General features: G+C 42.4%; 1 pseudogene; it reads right to left on the bottom strand.

The window, feature by feature from the left end:
- Positions 1-9058: 9058 nt before the first annotated feature.
- Positions 9059-9644, bottom strand: LOC101587607 (annotated as a pseudogene).
- Between the last annotated feature and the right edge of the window lie 9212 nt (positions 9645-18856).

The raw sequence follows: 18856 nt of genomic DNA, 5'->3' as shown, positions 1-18856 counted from the left end.
TTCATCTTCCCTTCCTAAATATCTAGGAGTGGAATTGCTGGTTCTTATGGAGCATGTATGCTTAACTTTTAAGAAGCTACCAAATTAGTTTTCAAAGTGGCTGTACTGTTTTACATTCCTACCGGCACGTATCAAGGCTCTCACTTTTCTGCATCCTTCTCAATATTTGTTTTCTGCCTTTTTCAGTATAACTAGTCAAGAGGCATGATAAGGGTTATCTTACTGTAGGCTTAATCTATATTTCTCTAGTAATTAATGACATGGATCATCTTTACAGAGGCTTGTTAGCCATCTAAATATCTTTTGGGGGATGAAATTTATATCTAAATATATTTTCCACATTTTAAAATGATTTTGTGTCTGTTTATTATCAAGGTATATTGACACGTATCCTGGATACATGTTCCAAAGATGTCTCGTGTTTATTGGAGATACATTTGGCAAAAATTCCTCCTCAGTCGGCTGTTTGCTATTTCATTCTTTTAATTTCGAAATAAATATTTTTCTTATTTTGATGAGATCCAATTAATTTTTCTTCTTTTATGAACTGTACTTCTGCATACCTAAGAATTCTTTGCCTAACCCAAAGCTGCAAAGGCTTTCTCCTACATGGGCTTCTAAGAAGTTTATTATCTCAGCACTTCTAGTTAAGTCTGGAGTCTATTTTGATTCAGTTTTATGCCTGGTGTGAGATAAATGTTGAGGTTCATCATGTGATGATCCAATTTTCTCAGCATCTTTTGTTAGAAACGCTATCCTTTCTCCAGTAAATTGTCTTGGCATCTTTGTCAAAAATCAATTGAACAAAAATATAAAGATTTATTTTGGGACTTTTATTTCTATTCAATTAATGTATATGTCTATTATTAGCCCAGTATCACACTATCTTGCTCCAGCTATACAGTAAGTTTTGAAGTTGAAAAATGGAAATTTTAACTTTTGTCTCTTTTAAAAAATTATTTGGGCTCTCTTAATAATCTTTTGGTTTTGTTTTTTTTTTTTTACTTGTTTTTTGGAGTTTTTTATTTTAAGGGAGGGTCTACAGGATGTTCAGGGTCTCACTACTAGATTGGACTCGTAGTGATCTGCCTGTTTACAGCCTCCCAAGAGCTGAGATTATAGGCGCACGCCACCAAGCCGTCTCAACTGCCATCTCAGCGCGCCCCAGGGGTGGGGCCAGCACGGCAGGCCCGGGGATCGAACCCTTGGCCCCTGTGCCTGCTTGCAGGCATTTTAATCCGCTGAGCTACTTGACTGGCCCTCTCCTAGATCTTTTGCATTTTGCATATAAATTTTAGGAACTGCTCATCCATTTCTACACACAAAAAAATCCTATCCGGCCCTGGGCTCTTACTTGTCTGATCACCCACTTGACAACACAACTTTTCAAGGCCCAAAAGGCCGAGGCCCCAGAAAGCCACACATTTAAATACTCTACCACGTCTTTATCTAGCTCCAAAAAGCGCTTTCATCTCTTGAAAGCAAATACAATCACAATAAAATATGATTAACAGGGCTACCGAACTAGCTCAGGGGACTAAAGTGCCTGCTTAGGCGAGCTTAGGCGAGCACAGGGACTGCGGCTAGATCACCAGCATCACCTGCTGCACCAGCCCCGCCCCAGGGTGGGCTAAGCCAGCCAGAGTGTGGGCGTCGCGACGCACGCCCGTAATTCTAGCACTGAGGAGGCTGAAAGCAGGAGGATCCTAAGTCCGGGCTGCATGGCAATGAGACCCTGCAACCAAATATCCTATCCATGTGTTAATCATAAGAATCTGCTGGTGAACCATCTAGTCGATGCTCAACCCCACATACCTTTATATTTCTTTTCTCTTCTGGCACACCGTGGAATGGTTGCTAGGCAAAGACTGCATCTGTCTCAAAGGGCCAGTGGCTGCCGAGGGTGCTGACCATTCCTACAATGTTTTGCCCTGGAAATACTCTTGGATCTACTAAGTGTCCTAGTAGTGACTAAGATGGCTCATGATAATATTTCTAGAGTATTTTGTTCCCAGATTTTACGAATTTAATATGCATTAACTTATTAATTCCCCACAATGACCCTGTGTTCATCATTATATCATCTACATATGAGAAAACTGAGGCACAGAGAAGTTAGATTACTTCCTTAAATTCATACAGCAAAGAAACTGCATAGTAAATGGTATATAGACCCAGGAAGTATGACAACAGAATATACACTTCTAACTTCTGAGAGCTGTCGCTAAGAGAGGCCTAAATCCAGGAGTGGTGGCACAGGCCTGTAATCCTAGCATTGTGGGAGTCAGAAGCAGGATTACAGGTTTAAGACAAACATGGGCAACTTAGTGTCTTAGTAAAACTTTGTTTCAAAATGAAACAAAGGGGGGAGGAAGGGAAGAAGGGAGGGAGGTAGGAAGGGAGAGAGGAGGAGAGGGGAGAGAGGGGGCAGAGAGAGAGGGGAGGGGGAGGGGGAGAGAGAGGGAGAAGGGAGAGGGGAGAGAGAGAAAGAGGGAGGGAGGGAGAGAGAGAGAGAGAGAACTGGAATGTGGTGCTAAGTCCATATGATCAAAGATAGATCCCTTCCTTCACGCTTGGGAGAAGATGGAGCTCTCAGGAGGCAGGGCCTAATGGAAAGTCTTTGGGTCATTGTGGGCAGACCCTTGAAGGAGATTAAAGAGCCCTGTTCCTTTCCTTTCTCCTTTCCTTTCCTTTCCTTCCCAACTATGACTAAATAGTTTTGGTCCCCTCTTTGCTTTTGCTGCGATGCACGGCCAGGGGCCCAAAACAATGTTGCCAAAAAATCATAGACTAAAATTTCTAAATCTATGAGCCAAGTAAACCTTTTGCTTTTATAAATTGAATATAGTAGGTATTTGTTAGACCACTCGAAAGCTAACACTATCAGACTTCACCGATCTGAGGCTCACTTCACTCATCCATTCATTCCTTTTCGTAAGGGTCTTCTAGATGGCAGGGATTTTTTAGGCAATGGTGATACAGATTGGACTTCGATGTCTTCCTTAAAGAAACAAATAAACAGGCGATGAATGAGTCCACCACAGAGTATTAAGTGCCGAAATAGAGGCTGATAGGAATACAAGCAAGAATGCCAACCCCACCCTACAGATGGGTGGAAAGGAGGGCTACCCCGATGAGGGAGGGAGACAGAAACCTGTGAGAACAAAGACAAGCATGAGCGACCTTGGAATTCAGAGAAGCTTGCTTAGTGTCTGACGGTTGGGTGGGTGTGTCCATGATGTAGAAGAAAACAAGGCTGGAGCCATGACCTTGAGCATCATATAATTCAGTTGTTGAAGAAGAGCATTAGGCCACAAGTTCCCCATCTTAAAAATCAAACATAGTAAAGACAGAAGAAATTACTATGAATAGGACAGAATTCACTAAGGGCTAGGAAGCAAAGGGCACTGCTCTATGTTATGGGTGTAAAAAACCACCAGAAAAAAAAAAATTAGGCACTAGTATACAGCTTATGATTTCCCATCCTATAAAAAAAAAAACAAAAAAAAAAACACTTCTTCCCCTAGAGAACATATATTAAGATTTGCTTAGGCTGCAGGTCCAGATCAGAGAAATTCCTCATTCTCTGAGAAATTTCCAGGGTCCCCAACTTCTCCCTTTTAACAATGACAGACCCGTGACCATTCTGTATGTACAACACTGTTTCCCATCTCTCTGACCATTGGGGAATGGACCAGGAATAGTTACTTGAACTACACTGGCCAGTAAGGTACCACATCCTCCTAATAATTTTCCTTTAGTATTGAAAAGCTGCTAGCTAAACCTTACAGCACCCTGGAACTAGAATGGTGGATGGCTACACACTAACAATATGGAGCAGAGATGTAGACAGCCTCAGTCTGACAGGTCAAAAAGAATGAAATTTTAATAGGATGAAGGAGTGTTTTATAGCATGCTATTCCCTGTCTAAACTTAGCTGTCCCCCTTCCCTTGGATTTCATGAACTGTCACTTCCTTAGAAGAAATTGTCCTCTTTTGGCTTAGCTAAGATAGTTTCTTCTCCTTATAAATAATCTTGGCTATTGCAATTATTTAAAATCCAATTCTGTAATGCAAAGTCATTTCTACCTAATACCCATGGGCGAGTCTAACCAGCCAGCTCAGGGACAGGGGCAACACTAGTCTACAACAACAAAGCAAGTACAGCTCCTAGGTTGGTCATGAGCCAGCTTGTTCCAGATTTCTACCTGTACCAAAAAAGCAACCCCACAAATGCCCCCCAAAACATGAAGATGATATTTACTCAAGGAAATAATGTCATCAAATCTAATCAGTGTTAGACTGAGAATTTTAACCAGTGTCAGAGCTGAAGACCAAATCATTCTTCTTTGGGGACTGGGAATGATGATCAGTGGTAAAGAACACTTGCCTAGGGCTGGCGAGATGGCTCAGTGGTCTAAAGCACCTACTCGAAACAAGCTTGGCAAAGCACAGGGACTGTGGTTCGATCCCCCAGCACCACATGCCAGCCAGCCCTGCCCCCTGGTGGGCTGAGCTGGCCACACACACACACACACAATAAATAAATAAATGTTTTAAAAAAAAAAAGTTTGAGGCCAAATAAAATATTAAAAAAAAAAAAAAAAAAACAACCACTTGCCTAACACGTGTAGGGCCCTGGGTTTCATCCTCATTTCTTCAAAGTAACAATGAAGTGAAAAATTATTCACCTTTTTGGGTAAGAGACTGTTATGGTTGAAATATGAAGTGTCCCGCACTGCTCATGTACTGAGGGCTAGATGCCTAGTATAGCACCATTCAGAGTGAAGAACAGAGCAGAGATTGGAGCAGGATGACCCTAACCACATCACAGTACTGACACACTGATGTTTATAGCTGATGGATGACTAGGAGAATGGACACATGAGGAAGCAGCTTTCTGAGGAGTGCATCTTCGCTACACTGTCCTTATTCCCTTCCTCTCTAGTTCTTCTCCTTTCTCCCTGCTTCTTTCCTGTCATGAGGTGAGCAGCCTTTGTCTACCACACCCTCCCACCATGTTTCTGCCTTGTGCAGGCCACACATAGACTGCAACCTCAGAAACCGTGAGCCAAAATAAAATATTTCCTCCTCTCAGTTGTTTATCTCAGTTATTTGGTGACAGATCTCATAAGGAAGTGAAGGTAAGGATAAGAACATCATCTTGGTCCTTCTCTCCTGAACTCAGTGACAACTACTCACTATTGCAACTCCACACTCCTACTCAGGCTCCCCTAACATGAAGACCAATATAAAGGGGCTGGGGAGATGGCTCAGTGGAATAAATGCTTCCCTGACAAGTGCAAGGCCTTGAGTTCAATCCCCAGTTCTGGGAAAAAAAGAGAGAGAGAGAGAGAGAGAGAGAGAGAGAGAGAGAGAGAGAGAGAGACCAACTAAAAATTTCTATCAGGAATTTTTCTCAAGCCTTTAAAATTTGTATGTTCTTGGTAATTCTCAATAGCGATGACCAATATTTACATGCCTGACACTAGACTTTTCATTGAACTCCTATGTTTGATTTTAATTCTTTCATGCAGAGTCAAACTTTCAAATATCTCATTTCCTTCTCATAAGGATCTTGTAAAACAAACTGGCATATAAAGAAATCAAGACTCAAATTGTGCCCAACATAACTTAGAGCCAATAGAATTCAGAAAACTGGCACATGGTCTTATAGCCCATATTCTGGAACTGAACCACTATGTTCAAGTACACTAAGATCCTATGACCCAGTATAGAGGGCCTTTACCATAACTCAAGCAAGATGTTCACACAATCCTGTGTCTTTAAAACCTTCACTTAGCACTTATCTAGAAGTAAGGTGTGATAGCTACCACAGAAATTTGAAAAATCAACTGATCTTCAAGATTGTTTACTAGCCAGGTGCAGTGGCGTACACCTATATTCCCAACACTTGGGAGGCTGAGGCAGGAGGATCAAGAGTTTGAGGTGAGCCTAGGCTACATAGCAAGTTCAAGTCTAGGTGAACAACAAAGCAAGACTGTGTCTCCAACAAACAAAAAAATCAAGAGACAAAAACAAAAAAAGATTGGATACTAATATTTGCTTTCATTGAAATGCCCACTAGAAACAGTGACAAACTGATAACAGAGTGAAGAGAAATTAACATCAAACATCAGTGAGTTGACCATGAGTTGGCACTGTGCGCTCTGCCTCAGGCTGGGTGTGGCACTCCAGAAGGGATCTTCACACCCCTCTGCTGCAGGAGCCTCTGTTCCACTCCATTATAATTGCTCCTGCACCTGTTTTTCTGACTGGAGTTTTAGAATCGCATGTTATTCTCCCAAGCAGGATACAAAAGTGAGTTGACAAAATAGACTATCAAACAGATATTCCCACTTTACATTAGGAGGAAACTGAGGCTGGCTCAAGAGTTTCTCCGAAGTCCCTGTACAACGTTCTTGGTGGTGCCAGGACGGAAACCCATGTGATCACAAGAGTTCTCCTGACGCTACCACACTGCTTGCAATCTGCAGCGAACACTGCTAGCCCCATCCACTGCAGCAGAGTGCAGTACTGAAGTCCAATTAACCTGGTTTTGTGTTTCTGAACTGTACGATTTTTATACCAAAATTAAGTATGTTTTCATAACACTTGGTAAATATAAATTTGCACACATGGACCCCTCCCAAAGATTACAGATTTATTTTCAGCCTATCATCATTACTATCTAAATATTAGGTGTAGTTTTTCAAAATATATTATTGAATTTTTTTAACATTTCAAATAGATTTTAGTTGTTTTTTTTTGTGGTACCAGGGATCAAACTCGACCTTGCACTTGCCAGGCAGGCACTTATGCCACTGAGCTATCTCCCCAGCCTTGAAATAGATTGTAAGTGGGTAAATTATTCTTTCTACCAACAATGAGAAACTAAAAGGGAAAAGTTTCACATGTATCAGTGCTCAACACACACACACACACACACACACACACTTTACTATAACAGTATTAAGTATATAATTTGTACGGTGTGGTGATACATCTGGATCATAAATTTAAGTCCTGCCTGGAAAATTTAGCAAAACCCAACTTAAAATTAAAAAGGGCCTGGAGATATAAGTCCTGAGTTCAACTGCCAGTTCTACCAAAAAAAATTTTAAAAACGTCTATTAGATGTGGTTATACATGCCTATCATCCCAGCACAGGGAAAACTGAGGCAGGAGAACTGCCGTAAGCTGAAGGCCAACCTGGGCTACACAGTGAACGCAAAGACAGTCTGAACTACATAGTGAGACTCTGTCCCAAAAAAATAAATAAAAAGGCTGTCAGGATGTAACTTAATAGTAAAGCACGGGGTCTCAGGTCCCAGTAGGACCTCCTTCCAAAAAAGTAAAGGGACTGAAGATGTAACTCAGTGGGAGATCATTTACATAACATGTTGAGGTCTTAGGCTCACTCCAGCACCACAGGGGAGGAAAAATTCAAGAGTGATACTATGAAAAATGATGTGAAAATAAGCATGAACTACCACAGAGCTAACTATGGTTCAGATTCCCAGTTGTACAGGCATTCTTGAACAGACCACACTGTCTTCCTCACCCTCCCCTGACTGTTGCTAGCAGATATTACTTCCATGACTAGGTGACAGGGTGGAAGTGTCCAAAATTTAGATATTGTATCTGTAACTCTCAAGAGCAAACTTTGCTCCCAAGTAAGTCATAGACAAAATAATCCTCATCTTGCCACTTAAAGGAGAGCAACTAGACCCGAGAGAACAGCAACATTCTTTAAGAAAATAACACACAGCAATGCCCATGACACACAGAGCACCCATTACATGGTCCGATCTTCAGATCATAAGACAGACCCAAATTTACGAAAAATTAACAACAAAGATGGCACTAAAACACAAGAGGAGTCTAGGGGGTACTGTCTTGTTCATCTTAACATAGTCAGAGCATAGGTTTGAAACATACTCATGAGTTATGGGATACACTGTAATTTAGAATTACACTGCTATTTCTTTCTCAATAAAATTAATTTTAAAAAACTACTATGAAGACAACAATATGCCATGTATTATTGTAATTGTCCTAGTAACCTGTTTTGAAACTGCCTCACTGCTATTTCTTTCTCAATAAAATTATTTTTTAAAAAAGAAGAATTACAACCAAAGGGAAAAGACTTTTGGACACTAGGGATTCAAAGTGCAGGTGGAAACAATTGAGAGTTTAGTGGGCAACAATTACCCCGCGTGGCAAGGAAGTTCAAAATCTACTCTCCCCAGGCATAAAAACAATACCTCTAATCACAGCTCCAAAATAACAATACCTACCAAATTATTCAAAGATATTGTCAGTGCACCACCAAAATCATATGGGTTTTTTTTTTTTTTTTTGGTTTTATTTGAGGCAGGGTCTCACCATGCAATTCAGATTGGCCTTCAACTAGGTAGCCCCGGCCAGCCTCAGACTAATGGCAATCCTCCTGCCTCAGCCTCCTCCAGTATTGGCATCAGGTGTGAGCCACCATGCTTAGCAAAAACCACTTTAAAACATGCCCTTACTGTCCTTGATTCCAATACCTCTCCATACTCCTGAAATCAAACTTTTTAATTCTAGACTGGTTTTCAAAACATAACCCTCTGGTACAGCTTTTCGCAAAATCAACTAGAGCTGTGCCCTTTTAAAAACCAGTGATCTTTCCTAAAAAGCTAGGAGCTGACTGAGGTAAAGTGGAACAGCTTTGCAGGAATTCCACTCTCAGAAGTGTTTTTAATTGGCTTCTTGCATATCATATACTGTACTGAGGCAATAAATTCACAGTGAAACACAATGGACCTTACTACCAAAGGAAGGGAAAAAGAACATAATAATTGTAAGTTTTCAAGAGCATAGCTTTTTTTGTTTTTGAGACAGGGTCTCATTGTGTAGTTCAAGCTGGCCTACAACTCACAGCAATCCTCCTGCCTCAGCTTCCTAAATTGGAATGGTGCTGGGATTACAGGCATATGCCACCATGTCCCACATAAAAGGCTTATTTAGGGACTTCAAACAAAACCCAAGTAGCTTTTTTTGTGTGTCTTAAATTGCCTTAAGTAAAGCCTCTTAAGTCCCATCCATCCTTTATTTCAACTAGCCCACCATCCACAGTTAAGCTTTCACCACCAACCAGCCAACATTTCTCTCTACTCCAAACCCCTTCACTTAAGCAACTGTTTTCTGTACATAGCCTTGTGTTCAGCTTTCCACCCAAAGAGAGTGATTCACCTTGAAACAGTGTTATCAAGGCCCCTGCTGGCCTCTACTGCATCTTCTGCCCACTCCGTGTGTACAAAGGCATAATCTCTCATGATGTCACATTCGATGACTGGACCATATTCCTCAAATTTGGCCCAAAGCTGTTTGTTGGCACAAGTGGGGCTGATGTTACCCAGATGTAATGCGGTGGAAGCTCTGCTCTTGTCCTTGCTGGCTTCCACACTGATGTTCAGTCTGTGCAACTTACAGGGGTACAGGCTCCGGATGGCATCCTCTGCCGCTGTCTTGTCCTCTATGTGCACAAAGCCATAGTTCTTAACAATGTCACATCCCAGCACCTTCCCATACTGCTCAAAGAGTGAGTGAATCTCTTGCTCTGTGACCTCCTAGGAGAGGTTTCCAATGAACAGCTTCACCATCTCGACCCAGCTGCACAGAAATCTGCAGGGCCTCTTCCTCACAGCGCAGACGCTCCCTACAAAATGCTAAAATGGCCTTGAATTTCATTTTAATGGCCGGAATTGGGCACAATGGCTCATTTCTGCAGTCCCAACACTTGAGAGGCTGAGGGCAGGAGAATCACGTGGCCTCAAGTGTTCAAATTCAACCTGGAAATTGTAGTAAGACCTCACCTAACAAAAACAAAGCTGCTAACTACAATGTGCAAGCGCACAGCACCATTGCTGTTAAGCATCTCATCGTTTTCATAATTTCCCAAGAAGCACTTTTGACCTCTTCTTCCCCGCTACCATAAGCCTCACAACTGCCTGGACAAGTAGGTAAGGCAGACTGTGCCACATCACTGTTCAGTGCAGACCAGTGAGGACCACAGCAGAGGTCTGGCAAGCAGTGGTGATTCGAAGTATCATGCAGAAAGGAGCCCAACTCACTTGTTTGCTGGTTTGGCAGCTCATAACAAATTACTTCACGTTTCACCTAACAGTGTCATGGCCTGGAGAGGAGATGGTCTCCTAGAGACTCATTGTGTCTAAGACTTGACTGACAATGAGCTTGGGAAAAGTGACTGGATCATGATGGGTCGAACTTCATCAGTGGATAATCTGATGGCATTATTGTGAGGGGATGGAAAGAAAAGTTGAGGCTGCTGGAAGGAAGTGGATTATGGAGTACATAGCTTTGCTCCACCGTGTACTTCTGCCATGGTGCCTCTGCCCGATTGCAGAACTAAAAGCAAAGGAGCCAGGTGACCGTGGACTGAAATCCCTGAAACCATGAACCAAAATAAACCTCTCCTTTCAGTTTGCTCAGATTTTCTCACAGAGGATATTCCTTCCTACTGTCAGCATACATACTCAGCTATGAAAGATTTAGTCTATTTTCAGGCTGTAATGACAATGGAATTATTTTTATTTAACATCTATTACTGCTTTGAATACATACTGGTTCAGATGTAGCCTGAAGACTGCCTTTGGGAAGAAATGGAGCATATTGAAAAAATGACTGAAGGATATTTAGCTTGCATCTAAAACCAAAATATCTTAACATCTTAGTTGCTTTTTTGTTGCTGAGACAAAACATCTGACACGCATAAGTTAAAGGAAAGGCTCGTGCTAGCTCCCAGTTTGTCCCTACAGTTGGTCTACAGTCAGGTGGCTCCAAGGTGGGGCGGAACAGCAGAAGGGCATGACAAAGAACCACCAGGCCCTGGGAGCAAGACAGGCAGGAAGCACCACAACAGCCCCAGCACAGCGCGCCTCCCTCTCCCTCTCATGCCACTCAGGCTGCAAGCCTACTGGTTGGCACCACCATGCTCAGGGTGGCCATCCCGTTATCCACACCCAGAACTGTGGACTCATTTAGTTATTCTGCTCTCTTGATCTACAGTCACATACCCTAGATCCAACCGCCACAAAAAAATCCCACCTATATGTGCGTAAAACTTTGAAGTAACGTCTATACACAAGCCATAACTAAACTTGATCATTTAGTACAGGTAGCTATATCATAATAATGCAAACTGAAATGATGCTGAAAAAAAAAAAACCAAAAAAGCCAAAATCAGAGGATATTTTGGAAGATTTATCACCCTCTTGAAGGTGCAGGCAGAACTTCCATTGCGCAATAATTTAGATAATTTCAATGGTAATGAGCGAAGTTAATATTTAGGGAGAATCAAGATGAAGAATCAAGGGCCTGGGGAGACAGCTCAGTGGCATAACTGCCTGCCCAGCAAGCACAAAGACCCAAGATCCCGGTGCCACATGCCATGCCGAAACCACTGAGAGTGTAGTGTCGGCCCCAGAGCCGGGCTCAGTGGTGCATGTCTGTGATCCCAGTGCTGGGGAGGCTAAGACAGGAGGATCACTATGAGTCCAAACTGGGTAGCAATAACCAGTACCAAATAAATAGATAATCCTTTTTTAAAAAAAGACAAAAGAACCGGGGCTGGCCAGACAGCTCAGCAGACTAAAGTGCCTGTTTAGGCAGGCACAATGACCAGGGTTTGATCCCCAGCATGCTGTACCAGCCCCGTCCCCGGGGCACACTGAGACGGTGATTGAGACTGGGCATGGTGGCACGCACCTGCAATCCCAGCACTGGCAAGGTTGAAAACAGGAGAATCACTATGAGACCGATCTGTGTAGTGAGACCCTCTAGACTCTGTATTAAAATTAAAAAAAAAAAAAAAGACAAAAGAATCAAGATAAAACAAATCCACACATGCCTTCCACAAGTATTTTTCTTGAAAACCTATCATTTTATTTATTTAATACGACAAGCTAGACAAGAGTATGGAGTGCAATACTGGGGCTTAAATTTAGCACCATGTACATATTAAGAAGCATTCTGCCACTGAGCTACATCCTCAGACCTTTTTATTTTGAGACAGGGTCTATTTGCCCAGGCTGACTTCAAACTTACAATTTGCTTGCTTTGGCCTCCTGAGTAGCCAGGATTACAGGTATGCGCCACCATGGCCAGCCAGCCAAATACTGTCATCAATATTTTCTCCAGCCCAAAACAATATTTTTTTTTTCCTCCAGCCTATCTGCGTCTTTCAAAACTGCACTTAGAACATGGCTAATGTAATGATTACTTGGGCAACAGTGACATCTTCTGGTAGCTGATAAACTAGGTATCAGACACATCTTCCCCCAAGATAAGCCAGTTTTAATAGAAAAATTTATTCTGTGTACTCACTGAGCCCCTACACATGACTCTTTAAGTTTCTACAATATCCAACAAGGCTTTCCCATCTTGCAAGATGGTGGGTGAAAAACTGAGAAGCCAGACACTGAAAAGAAGAAAGCCAAGGCCAAGAAGGCTGCTGCCAGTGGTACTGGTAAGAAGTGTAAGGTGAAGGCAAAAAAGTCCAAGAAGGGGCAGCCCCACTGCAGCTGAAATCCTGTCCTGGTTAGAGGGATTGGTAGATATTCCCAATCTGCTATGTATTCCAGAAAGGCCTTGTACAAGAAAGAGATAGTACATCTAAATCAAAGGTTGAGAAGAAAAAGGAGAAAGGTCTTGCTACAATCAAAAAACCAGTCAGTGGGGACAAAAATGGAGGTAACCAGCTGGTTTAGTTTCAAAAAATGCCTAGATACTACCCTACTGAAGATGCACCCTGAAAGCACTTGAGCCACAGCAAGAAACCCTTCAGTCAGCATGTGAGGAAACTTGGAGCTAGCATCACTCCCGGCACCATCTTGATCATCCTCACCGGGTGTCACAGAGGCAAGAGAGTGGGCTTCCTGAAGCAGTTGGCCAGTGGCTTGCTACTTGACTGGGTCTCTTAGCCTTAGTTGTGTTCCTCTATGAAGAACACACCAGAAATTTGTCATCGCTACCTCTACAAAAATTGATATCCCCAAACACCTCACTAATGCTTACTTCAAGAAGCTGCGAAAACCCAGACACCAGGAAGGCGAGATCTTCAACACCAAGAGAGATAACAGATTTCAGATCAGTGCAAGGTGGATCAGAAAGCTGTGGACTCACAGATTTTAGCAAAAATCAAAGCTGTTCCTCAGCTCCAGGGCTACCTGAGATCTATTTTTGCTCTGACAAATGGAATTTATCCTTATGAATTAGTGTTCTAAGTTTCTAAGAACCTAAATAACTGATGCACTAAAAAAAAAATCCAACAAGGTACAAATGATTAGATGAAAATGACATCATAGCTCACTTATTTTGCTCCTCGTGGTCATTCCTGACTCTAAGAGAAAATATTTTAAGCAGCCTATATGAGTTCTTTTTTTAGTCATCAAATTCTTAGAACAGATTTCCCTTAATTCAAGTAGTTTTCATATAATATCAGAATTTAAAAACTTAAGAAGCTACCTATTATAATCTCCTTCCTGGTATGCCCATTTTAACTTGAGATGTGATCCTACATAATCATCTGATAATAGCATTACAAAATTCGCTTTACAAGGCTCCATGCATCTGGGCGCTAAGAAGTCGGGTCCCTCCTGCAGAGCTACCAGTCGCTGCATACACCGCACCGTTCTGGAATTGGCTCTTCACTTCTCTGCAACGCTCAAGTGCAGATTAGGCTGCTGCTTTGGGTGGCGGGGGGTGGGTGTTTTTGAGACACAGTCTCACTAAGTCCCTAGGCTGGGGTTGAAATTGTGATCTTGCCTCCGCCTCCCAGAGTACTGAAAGTACAGACATAAACCACCACCTTGGTTTGGCCCATGTTTCCCAAGAATAAAAGCATTGACATTTTTCTTGGCTGAGGCATCTGGTCTTCGTTCAGGCAGACCTTCAGAGGCCTATGTCCACCAGAAGGAAGGCACAGAAAGCTCCTGAGCACTCCGCACAGAGCAGAAGCTGAGCCCGGGCCTTACCTACTGTTACCCCCTATAACCCAAATCAGCCTGTCTGGGCGCAGCCAAAAGCCAGGTGTGGCAGTGGAAGCACTGTGCGGTCCAAACAAGGCAACCCAGGGCCACGGTCTCTGTTGTGGGCTGAATGTACTTCAGAATTTCTAGAGCCACGAAGGCTCAGTTTAGGGCCAGCTTCCTAACCGTTTAAAACTGAGATTTTGAGTGCTGGGCGATAAAGGTTGCTGTGCGACAAGTGTCTGGGAGACAGGAGTTAGTGCTGCTTGGGGCCAGATTCACGTAATCAGCGCAGCTGAAGCAGAGGACAGAACTTCACCTCCCCTAGGAAACATGAGCGAGCTCGGAGTGGGCCGGGCTCAGGAAGAGCTTCCCAGCCGCGACAGGCGACTGTAGCAATGCCCGCTGCTACAGACAAGAATTCTTCAACCTTTCTGGCTGTTCTCATACACAGACACACCCATAAAGAGCCCTGCCTTGTGTCCACGGAGTGTAAGTGCTATATTTTTAGCCTAAATTTAAAAACAGAAACAGAAACCCAGACACCTTTTATTTGGTGCACATGTCCATCACTGTGTCTAATGTGACCACGGAAATACCTCGGATTTGACAGGTCCCTGGCAGGATTAGGGGCATACTTTTGGAAGAAACCTACATGAAGGGCCGGCCAAACAGCTCAGTGGATTAAAGCACCTGCAAGCAGGCGCAGGGGCCAGGGGCTCATCCCTGGAAACTGCCCTGCAGGCCCCGCCCCCGTGGCACAATGAGATGGCAACTGAAACTGGGCGTGGTGGTGCACGCCTGTAATCCCATCTCTTGGGAGGCTGTAAACAGGCAGATCACTAAGAGTCCCATCTAGTAGTGAGACCCTCAACACCCTGTAGACCCTTCCCTAAAATAAAATAAAAAAGAAACCTACGTGAATATTGATTCCTACAAACTTTGGACAGTGAAGTACCCCTCTCATCACCTATATGTAAATGTCAAACACTGGATTTACTAACAATCAAGACACAATATAAAAGAGCATATCCAAAAAGTAGATGGGAAAATCAGAACTGTATTAACAAGGTACAAAGTAGGAAGACTCATCTCCACTACCGGCACATTTCTAAATAACTTTTAGAGTTAAACACAAGATGAACAAAGAAAATGTGGTGCTTACAATGGAGTACTATTATGTCACAAAGGATAAATGAGTCAATTTGTAGAAAAACAGATACACCCTGAGACCATAATGTTAACTGAAGTAATTCAGACATACACATTATGTATGTGTGTATGTGTATTATTATCTCATGGTTTCTCTATATGAAAGACCCAAAGTAAAAATAAAGAACAAAATAAAGATGACAGGAAGTAGGGAGACAGCTCTTTCTCAAAGCAGAAGGGGATCAGGAGATGGAGGGGAGGAAACAAGGAATGAAGTGTTGTGTATGTGTACCAGTTCCACACTAGGAACGAAACATGTACTGCAAACATGAATAAAATAAAGTTTATTAAATTTTTAAAGACAGGTATTACCATCCCATATGTGCTCTGCTAGCATCCTAGGGACCACACAGGCCACTTTAAAATAGCATAGTATTAGGCTCAGGGTCCACCATGACCATACAGTTAGGCAAGAGGAATCACTCCAGGTTTCAACAGGAGGACATTAACACAATAATCCTTAACTAGAAAAAGCTGGTTAACAATTTAAGCGTAAAAGGACTCAAAGGTGTTCAAAAAATAGGTGCCAGAACAGCAACTAGCGCCAGGCTGAGGGTAAAGAGGGAAGAATTGCAACCCCACAGAGGTTCTCTGCCCTTCCCCTGCGCCAAGGTGAGTCGGCTTTGCAGGAGCGTGTGGTTTCCGTGGGAATTCACAGATGCCAATGGTGAGCGTGGCAAGAGGGCATGGTTGCCATGGTAGCTGAGCGGGATGTAACTTGAGGGGCAGAAGCCCCTCTGCTTAGACTGCTAGGCTCCTACAGTGGATAGAAATGCAGAACCAGAACCCTGAAATGGGTCTTTTTGCTGCTACTGCTCGGCAGTGCCACTCTGGTGCCCCCGACTGATGAGGCCTAACACTCTACCAGCTGGCAAAGAGGAGGTGAGAGGGTACGGCCAGCTGGGGGGAGGACACCAAGCAGTGCAGCCAGGAGGGCTGGGGCTGCAGGACAGTCAACTGCACGCGTCCAGTCCTTCAGGTATGGCGCCTGCATCCACACCCTAGCTGTCCAATGTCTACTGAGCACTTGAAATGTTTTGAATATATGCCAGATCTCAAAGACTAGTACCAAAAAGCAACACAGATTATCCCATTAGTTTTTTCTGTGGTGTACATCAATCCCATAGGGAAACGGTATTTTTGATGTTATACTAAATAAATAATACAAAAATTAACTTCCCTTAGGCTGGGTCGAGATAGCTTAGCGGTCTAAGCATCTGCCTGGCAAGAGCTAGGACCCGGGTTCATTCCCGGCACCACCTGTTATGCTGACCCTGGAACCCCCGGGTGCACAGTGCCAACCACTGAAACTGGGCACGGTGGTGCATGCCTGTAAACCCAGGGCTGGGAAGGCTGAGACAGGAGGAGCACTATGAGTCCGAGGTGCATACCGAGACCCTGTACCAAATGAATAAACAAACAAATAAATACTTTTAAAAATTAATTTCCCCCTACTTTTAATTGGGGTGCCAGAAAAACTTGAAATTTATATGTGGCTTGGATCCCTGGGTGGCGAACAACTGGCTGCAATGGAAAGGAAGTTGTTAGGATCCAACAGCTTCTCCTCCCCATGTGGTTAGGGTTCATTCAATTACACATCTGGGTTTTCCAAGCTGCACCAACCTCAGCCCTCCTCACCTACAGTTGCAAAGGACTCTCGCTGTGTAGAGTTCCTTTCTGTCATCTACCTCTTCAACGCCAATTCCCAGAATACATGTATGGTGCCTGATCAATACTGAGTATGTATTTGCTACACAAATCAGTCTGAATGAAAACATCTCCAGAAGAATCCACACAATAAAGGACATAACATATTAAAGAGCTCTCAAGTTCAGAGAGTTTGGGGGGGAGGGGAATATGGCTTCCACTCATGATCTGACCTCCTTGGGCTAAGCCATGTGCATGAGGCCCTCTGTTTTCATGCCTGCTCAAAGACAGCTGAACTTGGTTTTATTCAAACTTACTAATGAGATCCTTTTAGAGATTAAAATAAACTTTTAAAAACTAAAATGCAGGGCCAGCCAGATAGCTCAGCGGACTAACGCACTTGCTTAGACAGAGTGCAGCGGTCAGGGTTCAATCCCTGAAATGCTATGCCAGCCCCACTCCCAGGGCACACTGAGACAGCCCTGAGATGGTGACTGAGACTGGGTGTAGTGGCACGTGCCTGTAATCCCAGCACTTGGGAGGGTGAAAACAGGAGGATCACTGTGTCCAATCTATGTAATAAGACCCTGTACTAAATACATTAAAAAAAAAAAAATAAAAAAACCTAAAAGGCAGAACACATTACACTTACTAAAGACAAATGCTGGCTTCAGGTCCAGACAGGGGTTGCAATCTGAAGTCTGCTTCTTGCTACATTCATAAATTGAAAGCCACTGCTGCAGATGAATTTCTTGAAATCTGGTACCATCTCAATTCTTATAGATTCATTTGTCTTAAAATAGTTCCAAGACCAGTAAATCACAAAGTATGAAATCACAATTTATTATGGAAAGGTTTAAAAAGCTAGAATTTATTTGGTGCACACTTTGCTTGCCATAGGGCATTTTCACATACTGCTTTAACCAACCACGTGAGGTATTTTACAGGTAAAAAACAAACAAACAAACAAAAAAAACCCAAAAAACAGAACTACCTCCTTAATTAAGGAGAATAAGGGTTATAAGTGATGTTAAATAAAAACAAAAATCAAATTCGGGCTGTTTTCCTTTCCTTTATGTATTCTCTACATGTATCATACATGTTTAGCATTAGAAGAGAACCAACCCAAATAAAAGGAAATCTTTGTTGTAATTTCTGTCTGTAGGTGCTCCCCTTAACCCATCAATTCTCTACGCATGAGACTTCAATCTTTTCATTATCTGAAATGCTAAGGTGATCGAGTACTTTGAATACTTTGTTCACACAGGAAACACATTTGCCTAAAAATAGCCCAGTTTTCAAAGGCAATTTTACAACAAAAAAAGACAAAGGCTCATTTGATGGGAATGATTTCAATAAAGTACCTTTGACAAAGCAGAAAAATGTGTAATAACAACTTTATAAAAATGCAGCACCACCACTGCCTCAATGAATGAGCAAACATTAACAAGTGAAAGCTACCTAAGAATTACAGCTTTTTTAAATAAACTACTTTCATATTTAGAAGTTCAAGTCATATAATTACATTAAGGTTTTCTTCTAATTAGGAAATCAACATTGACATCAAGTCATTTTAGAAAACAAAAGTAGCTCCCCAATAAACAGGGACTCATGAATTGTTATAAAGAAAAAAATCTTCAATATGTAATTTGTTACCATTTCTAAGCTTTCCACAAGAGAAATTTGAGCTTTCTGGTTTTCTTCATTTCTTCGTCAACTTTCTTCAGCAATCTTATCAGTCCTAAAATCATGTCACAAAGTACAGCTCACAAAGAAACTAGATGTGAAAGCTAACTTTTATTTTTAAGGGCTCCCTTTCTTTAACTGAATATTATAGCAATGCTATCAAATTAATTTCATAATCAAATACCATCTAGTAAGTATATGTTGAGTGTGTATATGTATATATGTACATACATTTTTCAATGACTATTCATATTCAATGAATAAACTTTGTACCAGCGCAC

Source organism: Octodon degus, unplaced genomic scaffold (genome assembly GCF_000260255.1).
Source record: "Octodon degus isolate 3935 unplaced genomic scaffold, OctDeg1.0 scaffold00004, whole genome shotgun sequence".
Classification (NCBI taxonomy): domain Eukaryota; kingdom Metazoa; phylum Chordata; class Mammalia; order Rodentia; family Octodontidae; genus Octodon; species Octodon degus.
This window is presented reverse-complemented; position numbering and strand designations above follow the sequence as displayed.